Below are 15,928 nucleotides of genomic sequence, written 5' to 3'. Positions count from 1 at the left end.
TTTTTTTTATATAAATTTTTAGACTTTTTTCTATCTTCTTTTTGAAATTCTATATATGTATATATTACATTGGAAATATATAAATATATATATATTCCAATGATAACACCCCATACGTGGACGATTTGGCGCGCATAGCGCGCCATATACGCTAGTATATTTAAATAAAGTCCAAATGGAGTTTTTATTCAATTTGCTATATCATAATTTTTTATTACTTTTCAGAGTGGAAGAGAAATATATAATGATAGCGTTTTCGTCGACTGTTTCATATTGTGCATTCAATTTTCATACTTCATCCTATTATTCAATGAAGAAGTTTATGCAACAATTGAATTATCGCAGTTATATCGAGGGACTTCTTCAGGAAGTGGCGAATGCCCAGTGCATGAAGACTTGGGTTACACAGATGACGTTCTCGATCAGCGGAATCACCGGCTTTAGCTCTCTGAACACATCTTAAGCTAGTCCTCACGACGACAGGACTGAACATTAGTTGAATCTCGTTATTGCAAAATCATCGTCGACAATAAGTCTTGTGCATCATCTTGATCACACAATTTAATTCGTGGTGACGATTCTCTCGAGCGTCCCGGATGCTGAGAAATTTATGGTTTACTGATTGATCGAGTTACGTTTACTGAAGTGCTTCCTGGTACCAAGGTGCTTCAATATTTTGCAAGGCACATTGCCTAATGCGAGAAACAATCACATGTATGGAAATAAAATTATTGAATAACCTCATCTCAACTCGATGATTTGTAAAGGGAGAAAATCATTATATCACGTAATCAATCAGTTTGAGTACACTCTAAAAATTAAATGCTTCTGGTCAGTCAAGACACTATATATTGTTGACAAGTATGAACAGAAAACTTTCATCTCAACAACTTCCGTGATTGTGAGAAGTCAGGAAATTCTTCTAAGGATTTTACCCAAAGCTTTATAAAAATCTTGAAAAGTATAAATTTCACTTTTCATAATAAAAAAAAACAACTTGCTATTAGCAAATTGGAAGAATTTTTGAAAGTATATTTTCTACTTTTCCGAAGAATATTTTGCAGTTTTTAAAAGTTAGAAAAGAATTGAAGGTAAGTTGAATTCATGATATTCAGTGTACTTCAACACCATTGAAAATTTTTAGAAGTTTCAAATCTAGAGTTTGCCTTTCTTTGGCTTTCCCCGAGTTTTCCTGCGATTTCCGCCGGAAGCCAGAGTTTCCCTCTGATTCCTTTTGATTTTTCAATTATAGACATATACAAAGTCTCAATGATATATGAAGAACTTTGATTAAAAAGTATGAATTATTCGCGTCATGGACTTCACGTGAGAAGTTGTGACTGTATAAAACGAAAAAGAGGTTTTGAAAAAAATTGTTATATGGCAACTCATTAAGGGGTATTAAAATTTCTTGACTTGACAGATTCCGTACAACTGCAATTATGAATTAAAAAATCTCAGAGTCCGACGTCCTTGAGCCGTTCATCAAAAAGAGGCAAACCACATGCCCGAGGTAAGCGAAAACTTTCGGTTCTAGCCTTGATGCAAACGCAGTGAAAGAGTTGACGAAAATATGCGGCGTATGCTCTCATATTTATTGAGACATGATAGAAAAAGTTAAGAAAAAATTCTGAGCAATTTCTTCCATCGATTAAAAGCAAAAACAATGTATTTGACTGAAAATCAAAAGCTCTGTTAACCCTTGCCTCATTATACCATTAATTTGCTTTTCATTTATTATTTGGTATTGAACAGATCAAGAGGAGTTCTCAGAATTTGTTAATTTTTTAAATATTCTGGTAATTTACAGTTTTCGCGTGCATATGACCTTGAAACCTTCTAAAAATATTGAAAATTTGAGCATTCACTTTAAAATAAATTATTATTACACGAAAAATCCAATTTTCTTGAATTTTCAAGATAATTGAGAAATTTAATGGAAATTTCATTCAAGTTCATGTATGTCAAAATATTAATGAATTTGTGACTTTTAGACTTTGTGACTTTTCAAGTAATATTCAACAAGTGAATATTGAAATTTAAGCCTCAGACCGACATTGAATGATCTTTGCTTCATTGTTCTTAGTGTTACCTTTATTTGCAGAGGTGAGAAAACAGTTATTCTCGATTAGTTCGACTGCATTCCGGTGTGAGGCAGCCTAATTGTGCAGTTAAGATACTCAACCAATTTTTGTCAGGAAGAAATGTGAATGGGGCTAGCTCGCTGATCCATCGTGGAAAATTAATTCGATCCGACAATAATTTAGGCAAGGAAGAATTTATATTGGAGTCACACATCCATGAAAATAATACAATATTAATTGTCCGTGGCTTCAGTATTTGGGTTTGATAATAATGTCAACAACGTATTGTATGGAGTCAATTTTTCTCTTTGAATACTTGAAATTCCACACCTAGTGTCAAACTTTAAAAAATATAGCTTTTTTTTCTCTATCTCCATAATCTATATAAAAAAAAATAACTTACTAAAATTCCAAGTGCCTGCCTCAACTGATTTCTGACCTAGCTTATAACATTAACATTAACGCCTGCAATAATGAGATTTATAATTTCAATTTTAAACGCGTTTTTTAAATCAAATTCTTCGAAGCTCTATCAATTTGTTGAACTTCAATTTCTTCTCACAATTCTGGCGATTATATAAACAATATTTTCTAGTTTAACCATTTTTTTTTCAATTTTAAGTATCTGATCTTTTTTATTTGGAAGAGAATTATAATTATGGATAATTAATTATACATATATGGATAATAATTATAATTATAGATAATTCTTTATCAATCTCTCAATTAAAAATTTCCTATTTTTTGTGGCTGGACAACGGATTTTGTGTTGAGAAATTATAAAATGTCGTCTTCCGGAGAATATCGACGTGTACTTATTTTAGTGACCAAAAAGTTTTTCGAGGATTACTAAAAAAATAACGGTTCAATTTCACTCAACCAAGACTTATAATAGATTCAGATATTTGTTTTCTGGAAATTCATTACGACGTTAACGTCGGCTCAAGGTTGGCTCAGTTCGATCCAACGTCGATCTAAGATTATCTAGTATTGGTCGAATACTGGCGTAACCCCTCAGAAGCATATGGCTAATCAATAATCAATAATGATCGTGTAAAATTATAATCAACAATTCCACTTGTTACATCTTCTACATCAGACATAATGATTGACTCTTCTCAGACCATGAAGATACCAAATAACTTGCTGGAGATGAAATTATTTCATTTAAGAAATTGATTATACATTCACTATCTATGCACAAATATGTATCCTGAAAAATTTTGTTGGAATATTTGATTACAGATCCTCCATTGTAGTACAAAAACTACTCGACAAAGATTTATGACATGCTGGGAAAATAGTCCCAGAAAAAGGACTAGTTTACAATCGTTTCATTTCCACTTTCTAGAACGGTTTAATGTTAACTATATATTGAAATTTGAAGAAGGCCTGCATTCTCTTCTGTCATAAACCCTAACTTTTATTTTTAGTTTTACCAGTGATAATTTTTGCTTTTATAGTGATTGTCAGTCTCTGGACAAGTCTTATTCGGTAAAGACGTTCCTTCCTCGTGTTAATAAAGAAAAGTTTATCAAGTATTAAACGGCTTCTTAAAAATTGTTTATTCACTTGCATCCATATTCCAATAAATGTGAAAAAATTTGAAGGAGGTTTTTTTTTGTTTTCATTAGAAAAAATTTCGAAAACTCATGTTTTTTTAAGCAGTCGCACACTAGGTGTGTCTCTTGAGGTAATGTGGGGTAACAGCGTCATTTATCATAACAAAAATAGTGGTGCAACCAACTGTCAATTGGAATACATGTTCCATTGGAATGATCCTCTGATTTGTGAGGAAGTGGGCACGAACGGGAGAGATGCGAGACGAAACGGTACTTGTTACGGAGAAAGTTTAAACTCTTGTGAGATGGCTCATGAACGAAAGAGTGTCTTGCTCGTTTCTACAACGGAACCGAGCGTAAAAGACGACGAGAAAGAGAGGAAGATGATATTTTTCATGATCATGATGGTAACACGCAGGAGTAAGGTGCCTCGCCAGCCGTTAGTGGGTAAGTGGGACAAATGCTCAGTTAATTATAAATTGTTCCTCCGCGGGATTAACATCAATGAGATGTAATGATCAGAGAAAAAGAATACATAATAAAGGACTTGATCATACCGATCTTCTGGTTTTTCGGGTGTTTATTCTTCGATTGGGTTCAACTTTTTGGCGTCTTTTTTTTTAGTTCACTTTCAAATTCCGAAGAGATCATTTATGACCTCTTTATCAATTTAATTGCTACAGTTCTTAAGAATATAAACCTTTTTTTGTAGGAGAAAATATCTTTTCTATGCAATGCCGAAGGATGATCTGGAAACATACATACTTTGTTAAGTATGCCATTGTTATGATTAAAATGGAAAAATCTAATGGTGACTGGAAAATTTTTCGAAAAATAAAATTGTTTAGTTGTCATTTAGATGTAAATTATTTTTAGTTCCCAAGGAGAACCTGTTGAAAGTAGAGAATGAGTTCAAGAAATATTTTTAGTCAAATGAAATTGTTTGAAAGCGTCAATTGTTATTGCTGTTATTGAGAGACTTTATTGATCATTTGGATAGTGTGAGGAAGTTTGATAGTTTTTTGTGCGTGGGTGCTAATTCAAAATATTCTTACTGTCTTTATAATGTTTCTTCAATAAAGCAGATGGAGTAGAATGATAAGAATGAATTGTTAAACACGATAATAAATTGTCGATGAGTTAGATAGCAGTTTTTCGAGAAGAGATGCTTTCAATTGGCATTCAGTCGTGACTATCTGTTAGGAACTCAGTTGTTCGACGTTGGCCAGATTCATTTTTTTTATTTTTCTTCGCACTTGATACTCAAGTGCACGAGATAGTAACGGAGGGAAAAGTGGAGTCATTCTCCTTCTAGGAGATATGTATTCAAGAATCCTGTGGTTAACCCACTTACCACGTGAGCAGAATCGATATAATAGGTTCGTCAAGTATTTTCAAATGTCTCACTTTTTTCAGAAAACCCACCGTCATTTTCTTCCTTCATTTAAATTTTACGACATCTCTTTAAAATTTCAGTTATAGTCTACATGATAGGATAAAATTCTTCACGAACTTTTCAGATTTTGGAAATTTTTCAAACTTTTTCGTGGATGGAAATTTTAGGGTACTCCTCAAACAGTTGGAAAATTAAATTTGGAATTCCAGGTAAAAAAAGTGAAATTTTTAACACGGAGAAAGCGACATGCAGTTGCTAGGTAGAATTTTTGATTGATGAATCTGTTATTTTTTATTATCTAATTCTGATACCTCTCAATCGTCAGGTCCATATAAAATTAAAAAGGAATTAAAATTGAAAACTAAGTCGAAAATTCAAGCAATAATTTCCCGGAATTTTCCATTAATTGAAAATCCAATTGTATTTGATGTTCGATGAAAATTTAAGCATCAAGAAAAAACAATTGTTCTGAATTTTCAAGAGAAATTATAAATTAACTTAGAACTTATATAATTAGTAATTTAGATAATATTGTCACTGGAATTTCAAGAACTTTTTAACAGTATAAGTTGGTATGGCAATTTTTTCCGAAGGGGTAAAACTCAACTGGATTGCCAAATGGTCAGGTAATTTTTTCTGAATTTTTCCGTTGCGTTGAAAATTTAAGTATTTTGTTATTTTTCCTGTTTTTCTGAGATTTATTGAAAACTATCGATCGGATTGAGACATGAAAATATAGTGCTTGTCCGTTCCATCATTGACTCTTTCATAAAGTTTCACCCCGATCCACAAATTTTTGTAACTTTTCACAAAAATTTAATTAAAAATCAATAAATTTTAGTGAAAAGTTATAAAAATTGGTGTATCGGGATGAAACTTTGTGAAAGAATAAATCATGATGTAACGGACAAAGGCTATATTTTCATATCCCAATCCGATCGATAAATCTCAGATAAATCTCGATAAATCTCAGTTTTCAATAAATCTCAGAAAAATAGGAAAAATAACGAAATACCGGCAGAACATCCTTAAGGTTGTTGTCGCACGACAGTCTCTGTAAAAAGTTTATCCGCTGTAAAACGGGCCAGTTTAGAACACAATATTTTAGCGGTATATAGTCTCACTTGATTGATTGCATTGTGCATGGATAGCTAAAGCATAACTATATATTTTCCATATTAACTATTTTCAATTATATAAATTTATGAATTTCCGATAATTATATTCCGTAAACCAAACGGTCAATCGATTTGATTTTTTTTTCTGTATTTCGTCCCACGATGTATATTCCACGTTTTTTTTTATTTCTGAAACTGTCGAGCCGTTGATTTTTAAAAAATTCTAATCGACAAAACTCCATTTAAACACGTGTTAAATCACTCGAATTTCAAAAATTTATATCTCAAGTTCAAAACGGTCAATTGCAAACGGAAAAGGCTCATTTTGTTGCTAATTTTTCAAACTATTCATCATAAAATTTTTAACGAAAACTGTCGAAAAAAATTCTACGCGACAACAACCTTAAGGGGAAAAGAAAGGCTAGGTACCAGGGGACTGAGTGGTCTGATTTTTCGGGTCCATTGAACAACGTGTGGCTTCTTCTTACTTTCGTACTACCTTAAGATAAAATACCTCCGGCGTTTTTCAACGGCACATGTTTCTCGACCTAGCTTCGAAGATGATTGCCGTGCTCGACCCCGTTTGCTCGAAGTAGGATATGCTGTATCTAATTCCTAGCTCATTTCCACTTTTACACTTCATTCCGTTCATTTGGTTCTCAATATATTTTCTATTTCAATTCGTCATCAATAAATCAAAAGTATTATTCATTCCGTTTTTTTCTCAAGAAGAATTTTGTAATCTATGCATTATATTTTCGAATGTACAGACAAAAATGTCTTGGACAATTACAATTTTATCACCGAATCTCGTATATAATAAATAATAAAAGTACATAATGTAACACATATGCACTGAACAAAAATACGTCTATCAAATAAATATTCTAGAGACGATTAAATATCGAAAAAGTCGATAGAAAATTTTCTTTTAATTTCTTATCTCAAACTGATTGGTATTACACTAATTTATTTATTTAGTAAACGTATTTTTTTCTTGTGGTCAATTTTTAGAGAAATGTAGATGTGAGTACTGCCTTTGGACTGAGGAAAGAACTAATCTTTAGAGGAAAAGAGTGAAATCATGACTAAAAATCGGAAATTTTACCACTGGATTGAAATTTTGTCGGTAATTAAGATCTACTTGAAGTTACAAATTGCGGGAAGTCCAGTTTAGTAATTCATGCGTTTGGAATTTGTCACTATTAAGGGGTACACCTGGTGTCAAACTGGAGAACAATCGATTTTTTAAAGAATATTTCGATAGTCTAGTGTGAAATGGTTTTTAACCTAGAGCCTGACAATGAAATTAATTTTATCTTCAAATTTTTTCTTTTTTCAAACTTTTTCTCAAAAATACATTTTTCAAATTTACCGCAGTTATAACTCGATTACAAATCGTTCGATCTTTTCGATTTTTTTCTATAGATTTTATATATTTTTCCGATTTTCCGATTTCTGGTTTTCGATTGTACGAAAAATGTAATTTTGGCATGTCAAGAATCATCAGATTTTTTTCCAAAAATTTAAACTATATTTCTGCCATTTTGTGAAATTTCCATTTTTTTCACATTTCTGGGTTATTGCACAGACAATAACTTGTGTTGCCTAATATGATTATTTAGGTCAGACTTAGGAAATGGCGAATGACCGCTGAAAATTAAATTATTTTTATTTAAAAAATACATTATATATTTATTATTTATCCACAATTCTATCCTCCAAATTGGCAAACATTTGATGTAGTACATTTTTATGAAAAACTCCCCGAGAATTCATTTTTTCAGGCAATCACACTAGGTGAGCAATTTAAATAAAATCCTAAACGATTCAAAATTCTATAATACGAGTAAAAGATAGAATAAAATATTTAGAGAAAATCGCATCAATCGATCTAACACTTCGTGGAATAAACAAAATTTTTCTAAGCATCGTTGCTTTTGAAGAAATGACATGACCTAAAAATTATTTTACATATATGCACATGATATTTTATTAATATTGCATAAAAAGTTATTATCCACTGAGAAGATACGATAAGATTTGATTTTATTATTATATATAATTAATTCCTTGATTTTTTCCAATCCATGGAAAAATAATTTGGCTATTTACTAAGAGAAATGAAAATTTAATTAGACGTCTCAGGATAAAATATCAAACTGTCATTTTTTGAAGGGATTAAATTTCTGTGGGAAGAACTCTGCAATTAAATTTTTGAAAGGTCGTGTTTTCTAAGGCGTAAAGGTCACTCCTCTTTCTTATTAATTCGAGTGTACTTGACGCTCTTGTCACTCCCGAAAATCCCCGAAAACATCAACACACAACGCCGATAAGTCATTGAGAAATTCTGTTTTTTTGAACGGTCCAGCGACCTTGTGCCAAATACAAGACCCAAGTTCTCCATTTAATTCCAGATTTTCAACTTTCGTAATGATTCGTAAATTTCACTATACTCCTTCGTTTTAGTCATTTCTACGCATGATTAATCCACTGGTCTCAGTTCTCATCACGAAATTTAAATGTCATTTTACTTTGCAGGCTTTTCTTAAATAACTAAATTTCCTACTGCAATAACGTAAAGACCAGATAAATTTTCAGAATCTTGCTGAATAATAAATAATTTCTAAAGTGGTGCGATGGATCGTAAAAAATTTACAGATTTCTTTGACTTTACATTTTAGCGCAAAAGAATTTTCATGATTTTTTTCGGAAAAACCTCTCGCCATTTTATATTATTTTCACACTACGCTGGTGAATTATTCCTTTTTCTCTCTTACTGAATTAGAAATGACTTGTTTCATAGGTGAATGGCAAATGTTTCGTGATTTTAACACATGTATCACCGATGTCTAAAGTGGGGCAAATTCTCTCAATCACTTGGTGTTGCGTGATTAATGATTATTTTTTGAAACATCATCGGTCACAATGTTGTCTAGAATACTACCATTAAAAACAAGTTCATTCATTCAAGTTTATTATTTAACTTGACCTATTATATTAATTGATTAACAATAAAATGATAAATAGTCATCCGAAATAATTCTCCGAAGTAGAGAGATCAATGATTGTTTCATCGCACATTGAGACCACTAGTTACTCATTACTCTCTTACCTCAATTAGTGAGACGTTCTGTCTTTGATAGAAAAACCTTGGAAAAAAATAGTCACTGCACGATATAACAAGTAGTAATATACGGTTTTCGTCAAACTTCAAAAACTTGCTGTTTATTAATCCACACTGAACAACTTAAATCGCACAATGATAAACAAAACTCGGCGAAACTCAACTGATGAACTTGAGAGAGAACTGAAAACTTTGAAACTTGGAACTGTTGAAAAATTGACGAAGCTACCGATGCCGCATCAGATCGAGATCAAAACTCGACGTCACCTTTCTCTCAAAGTTCCACATCGAAAGACACTAAGAGGTACATTCTCCAGTGAGAAACCACTGATTCCTCTCTTCGATTTCAATTCTCAATAATTTCCCGGTATTCAAATTTTTATGAAAACAAAAAATTAATTACTATTGATAAATTTCTCTCCGAAATATTATTTTTTTTTTAAATTATTGAATGCTCGTTTTACAGTGATTTTTATTATTTTTCCACCTCGGTGCAATCATTCATCTGTGCAATGTGAATGGCTATCACAATTTCACAGACAATTGAGTACATAATTCGGGATTTGACCGATTTGAGCGTTTGCTGCAGTGGGAATAAATCGGAGGAGCAAAAGTTGTGGGTTTAAGTATCGGCGACTGAGTGGGGCCTCAGGTTGGGGCCAGGATATGAGAGTGGGAGCATACTCACCTCCCAGTAAGTGTCCGGATTTAATACTTGTGATCTTCGAGTGTAGCCACTGGGTGCAAACATTGTACACGAGGTTTTCTTCACTTATTTTTTTACAGATGCAAGGACGTCGAAGATTCAAGGCCTGAGAATTTTGAGACAGTGCTGTTAAATACAGATGCAAAATGTATGCGGTGGTATTGTGGTTGGCATTAACCTTGGAGTTTGGAGTTTTCACGCAGTGATCATGAGATTTGGTGGTGACTTTATTGGATAGATGATATAGGGAGATATCAGAGTGGTGAGGGCTTTGATGCTCAAAACTATTGCAAAACTTGTTGACACAGTGGATGGAGACTGCGCTTAGTCAGACGTAAAGCTTTGGCATCTGGTGCTAATTTTTTTTTTTAAAACTTCCGTTCTGTTGTATACCCTTACTATTCCCTTTACAACCCCCTCATATCTCTATTCTATCCAACAATTTTATGTGACGTCACAAGATGTGAAACGCTAGAAATAATATATAGATAAATAAGTTTTTGGTCTTCTATGAAAACTGAGTGCCGCGAGAAGAACGGTGGAGCTCGATATGCACAAGAAGTATGAAATGATAAAGTCAATATTTTATAATTTTTTGTAATATTTCGACATAATATTTTGTCCTGCGGCCGGTGTAATCCGAATTTGGAGTATGTATTTGTGCATAAATAATGAATGTATAATACATTTTTCAAACAAAATATTTAATTTTAGAGTGATTCGCTATCTTTTGAGTTTCAAAAGAAGTTTCTCCACTGTTGCAGTGATTATGGCCTTTAGTAACTGATATAAAAGAAAATAAGTGGTGATTGCTTATCGTTTATCATAAAGTTGATCGAGAATGAATGATTGTTTTGATTTTTAACTTTTTATTCGCCTTCTGATTGGCTGATGGATCGATTGATCATTTCCATGGTTACGAGGATGTATTGTGCGATACAGCGCTCACTTAGAGGTACTCTGAGGAAAAAAATTACTTTTGCCAATAATATTTTCTTTCCACCAGTAAATCTGGTAATCACTGTATAAATACTCCCATAAGATTTACTAATGCCAAATATATTTTTTTGTGGTTAGTCAATATGATTGGCTAAAGAAAATAATTACTTTTGTCAATAGTATTTTCTTTCCACCACACGGAGAGAAATTTGTATGAAAAATTCGTACCAGAATCGCTTGAAAAATTACCGGACTGCGCAGTAAGTGTGGAGCATTGCGACCTAGCCATAAATGTTACGGTCCAGTCCAGTAAAATTTCCCAGCTCCGTCACTAAAAAAGTAATGAGAAATCCAGTAAAATTTACTGGAGGTGCAGTAAAATTCACTGGCAGTGTAGGAAAATTTACTAGAAGTGCAGTAAAAAGTGAATAACTAGTACGAATATTTCAGATTTTTAGCAGTACATTTTAGAACATCGAATGAACTTCGGAGAAAATTGAGGATCAGTTCAGTAAATTTTGTTGCTCTGCGCAGTAAATATCCCGGAGAACTGCAGTGATTTTTCATAAATTTCACATGACTTTTCATCAGGGCAGTGCCATTTCCCGCGTTTACTAATGTACGCGCCAGTAATTTTTCGTACATATTTTTCTCCGTGCAGTAAATCTGGCAATCACTATATAAATACTCCCATAAGATTTACTAATGCCAAATATATTTTCTTGCGGTTAGTAAATATTATTGGCTAAAGAAATTTTTTTTTCAGTGTAGAGCAACAGCGCTCACAATTGCCTAATGGTTTTATACAATGATCCGAAAATAATTCGAAAAGCAGAAAAGACGACTCGATTAGGAACCAATTGATAGTGTCAGTTATTTTTTTTTACGAAGAAATACCTCAATCCCACAATTTTCAGATTCCAAGAGGAAATATTTTATTACTCTGTCTAATTCTTTTTTCAATATTCAAATGAATATGACCGACTGAGTAGACTGAGTAGTGACTGAGTGGTTAGAGTGTTAGACTAGCATCCCAATGATTCGGGTTAGGAAGTGGGAAGGAAAAAAATCGTAAAGATCCGCAAGGGTATACGAGAGGAAAAGTTTTTTCATTCAAATGAATATCATTTGACATATTCAGTTGAATTTGGTAATAAATTGAGCCAACCACAGCCCAACCTTGGACTTACATTGGATTAACATTGGAGCAACATTGAACCAGCATTGGACCGACGTCAACGACGCGAATTTCTAGGAAACTAATAACAGAATTATCCTTCTCTTCGAATCTGAATCGAGTCTATTAAGGATGTTTTGCGGATATTTTGTTATTTTTCTTATTTTTCTGCAATTTATTGAAAACTACCGATCGGATTGGGATATGAAAATATACAATATATATAATATAATTTATATATAATATAAATATAATATATTTTCTCATAAAAAATTGATGGCCTTGATTAAAAAAGCGTGAAATTTCGAGTAAGATGAAGACTCAAGCCCAAAGTTATTCATCCAAACATGAAACATTCCACATTCGAAAGCCAATGATTTACAAATTTTCCATTCGGAACTAAAAACTTTTACAGTAAAAAATATTGTTTATACAATTACCCAGGACCGTTAAAAAAAGTGAATTTCAACAAAATGGAAAAAATGGCAGGATTTTGAAACAAAGTTAACTCAAAAATCTGATGATTTTTGGCATCCTGAAATTATATTTTTCATGTAATAGAAAAACTTGCGGGTTATTGTATAGAGAAGCATGTATAAAATATGCAGAAAAAAAAACCCAATCGTTCCGTAAAATTCTCCATACTTTTCGACTTTCTGTTCCGCAATTGTGGAAAAGATACGTCATTTTAATTGAACATTTCTATGCGTACAAGATACCCATTATACTATAATTTATACGAATGATATTTTGTTTTAGTGTCTCTTGTTCTATCCTCGCTTGAATATTCAGGGAATCAAAGCTGGTGGTGCGTTATTATGTAAGTGTTATAATCCGATGACTTCATTTAATTGAAAATTCTGGATCCTCAAGGTGGAACTGCTATTTTCGGTTCAAACTGGTTTTCATTTACGAAAAAAGCCAGAGACTATTCTGCTAATAATAAGAATCTAAATATATCTGTATTGAAAAGCAATATAATAACCTATTTTTACAAAAATATATTCTGAACTAAAACTCTTTACTTGTAAAATCTACACTTATAGTTTTATTTTTGCGATTATGATTCATTTGATTTTGTATTTAAAGATGTGAAGAATCATTTACGGATTTCTTATCACTTTGCGGTTTATATTTTCGGTACATATATACAAAAAAAAATCATTATTGCTGTAAAAATGAAGTTTCTGCACTGCGAAGATTCTCTTCAAATTTCAGCTCCAAAATCATTTGAATAATTAATGATGGGAGTGTGAATTAAAGTTCAATTGAAAATGCTCAATATATTTTTCATTTCCCTTAAAGATTTGACATCAAGAACAATTGAATTGTCAATAGATTGGAAATTTAGGGAATTAGTAGTTATATTTTCAGAATTGTTACAATTTTTTAGTAAGAAGAAAATTGAAAGTGTTCATACTTCAAATTTCAAGTTTAATTTTTCAGCAGTGTAGATTGAAAAAAAGTATTTTCCTGATTCTACAAAACTTTAAAAGAAGTTTCTTCGTATGCAGACATTACTTCGGAATCTGAAAAATTTATATAACAGCAAGACTTTTTTTTACATTAAGACAAGATTCTTTCTCTTGCGTCTTTAATTAATGCTTAATTTTTAGTCTTTGTTTGTAAAACTTTCTAATTTTCGTTTATGTCTCATCAAGACGTGAATATCTAGTAACACATTAGAGTGAATTATGAACTTTGAAAATTGACGGATGTGTATTCATTTTAGTTTTTCGCCGATTAATTTTTATTAAAACTTAAGACCCGGGTGGACTATCTATCGTCATCTTTTGTTTAAATTTTATCTTTTTAGCCTAAAAGATATTAAAATTTAGGATTAAATTTGTGTTGCGGGAAGCACTTGAACGGACATAAAAAATAATTTTTAAAAAAGAGGTAAAATTATTGAAAGGCGCTAAAGAGTGATATTGATTAAAAGGGGTCTACCAACTTTACTAAAAAATAATAAAAAATATGTAACTCATTATATATGTCATATATAGATGTATATATATCTGATATATAATTGCGGCCATAAATGCAATGTGTCACATCATGGTAAGCTATGTATTTTTTATCATTTATTAGTAAACTTGATAGATCCTTTTTAAACAATATCGCTCTTTAGCGCCCTCCAATAATTTTTCCTCTTTTTTTCCATTATTTTTTTATGTCCATTCAAGTGCTTTCCGCAACACAAATTTGATCCCAAATTTTAATGGATTTTAACCTAAAATGATCAAATTTAAATAAAAGATGATGTTCGATAGCTGGTTCACCTGGGTCTTAAATAAAAATTTTAATGTCGAGTCCATTCTATTTCCCATAAACAGTATTTTTCACCCCTAGGACGGAAAAAGAGAATCTGACGAATGCGACTTTATAGTCCGAGTCGGAGACGAGGATTATAACGCGCATGACTTAGAAACGCGTTTTATCGGCCGCAATGACATAAATGAAATTTAAGCGACTATAATCTAATAGAAAATCTTCAACATGTCACATAATATCGCTAAAAAATTTCAAGTGCGTATGGCGTTTTTCATTTCACAATTTTCCATGTATAGTTATGGAAAAAATGTATTGTACGTTGCCAGAGGATTCTTCTTTCTAGCACAAACTGACGTTTCGGTAACAGCGTATTTTATGAACTAGAATTTATTCCGGAAAAATGTGACAATTGTTAATTTTTTTGCTCTCATCTAGTAATGTGATCCTGCGTCGCAGGACCTAGTGTATTTAATGAATTGAATCTCTACAAGACATGAAACTGGTATTTTGTATGCTTGGGTAGGTGTACGGAATCTTCCACTCCCCTTCCTTTTTGAAGGTATCTGATATTTATAATTCATACAAAATTAGGTTAAATTCAATTCAATGTGTGGTAAGGTACTACTAACCTCTGGTCTGATCTGGTCTCCCCCTTCTAGTTCCCCGGTAGTAATTCTTGCAAACCTCAGCATACTCAGGCTGAGTAACTCAGGGCTGGTCTAGACTTGTCTCCATCATTGAAATCTGATTCCAGAGTGTAGGTAAGCAGGTCACAATGAGGGCCTTTCCAGGGCACATGCAAGGCTCAAGTAAGGCTCGAAAAAAAAAACTAAAAAGTATTTCATTCCTTCAGTTGTTAATAATCTTTCAAGCCTCAACGTCGAGTAAAATAAAAAGGATTTTTATTTTTTTTTATTTTTTAAGAACCTCATCAGGTGGGAGCCTGTTGGATATGGTTAGAAATTAATTAGCCTTTCTGAATTCAGTAATGTGCGGTAAAAGATCTAAAGCGATGATTAAGATGAACGTTAACGACACGTCTGCCTTCAACTGTTTATTGTAATCGAATGTAATCGAATGTAATCGAATGTAATGTGTATAGGGCAGTGGCAATGGTCCGTTCTGTTTGGGTAAGGAGAGTGTGTGTGTGTATGTGTGTTTAATACATTTAAATCCAATTACATCCCAGGTTACCATTGGCTGAAATATGGCCCAAGCATGGTTACCAAAGCCTAGGCAAGTCTAGGTTGAGCCAAGCTTGGAGCGGTTGTTCGAGCTTGGCATTCCTGCCTGGGATGTGTTGAACACACAATAAACATTACCTGACAATCCAACCGAGGGAGGACTGCGCGAGGCTTGCGGCAAGCCTTGCGGATAAAGGCTGTCAAATTTGCATCTAATATTTTAGTTATTTATTTCAAAATCAATTGATTAATTGAAGTACAAAAAAAACTTTCATTTTTAACTGGCAATTATTTTGATTGCAAAACACGTTCAGTATCGCTTCTACTATAATAAAAACTATTACTTTAACTATTGTTCTAA

At 32.5% G+C, this 15,928-nt stretch overlaps 1 protein-coding gene and 1 long non-coding RNA gene across 2 annotated transcripts in view; one reads left to right on the top strand and one right to left on the bottom strand.

Moving 5' to 3' along the window:
* The window catches only part of LOC105269367 (elongation of very long chain fatty acids protein 7), a 28,411-nt gene extending 18,704 nt beyond the window's left edge, over positions 1-9,707 (bottom strand). The window contains exon 1 of the mRNA XM_011309526.1: positions 9,276-9,707. The gene's annotated coding sequence lies outside the window, so the exon portion shown is untranslated. The remainder of the gene's footprint in view (positions 1-9,275) is intronic.
* Positions 1,142-2,677, top strand: LOC105269366 (uncharacterized). The gene is made up of 3 exons (XR_892433.1): positions 1,142-1,360; positions 1,424-1,513; positions 2,105-2,677. It is a non-coding gene; the product is annotated as an uncharacterized lncRNA (long non-coding RNA).
* Positions 9,708-15,928: the final 6,221 nt, after the last annotated feature.

This window comes from Fopius arisanus, unplaced genomic scaffold (genome assembly GCF_000806365.1).
Source record: "Fopius arisanus strain USDA-PBARC FA_bdor unplaced genomic scaffold, ASM80636v1 scaffold00068, whole genome shotgun sequence".
Classification (NCBI taxonomy): Eukaryota; Metazoa; Arthropoda; class Insecta; order Hymenoptera; family Braconidae; genus Fopius; species Fopius arisanus.
Note: the sequence above shows the minus strand (reverse complement) of the source record. Positions and strands in the feature narration are given on the sequence as shown.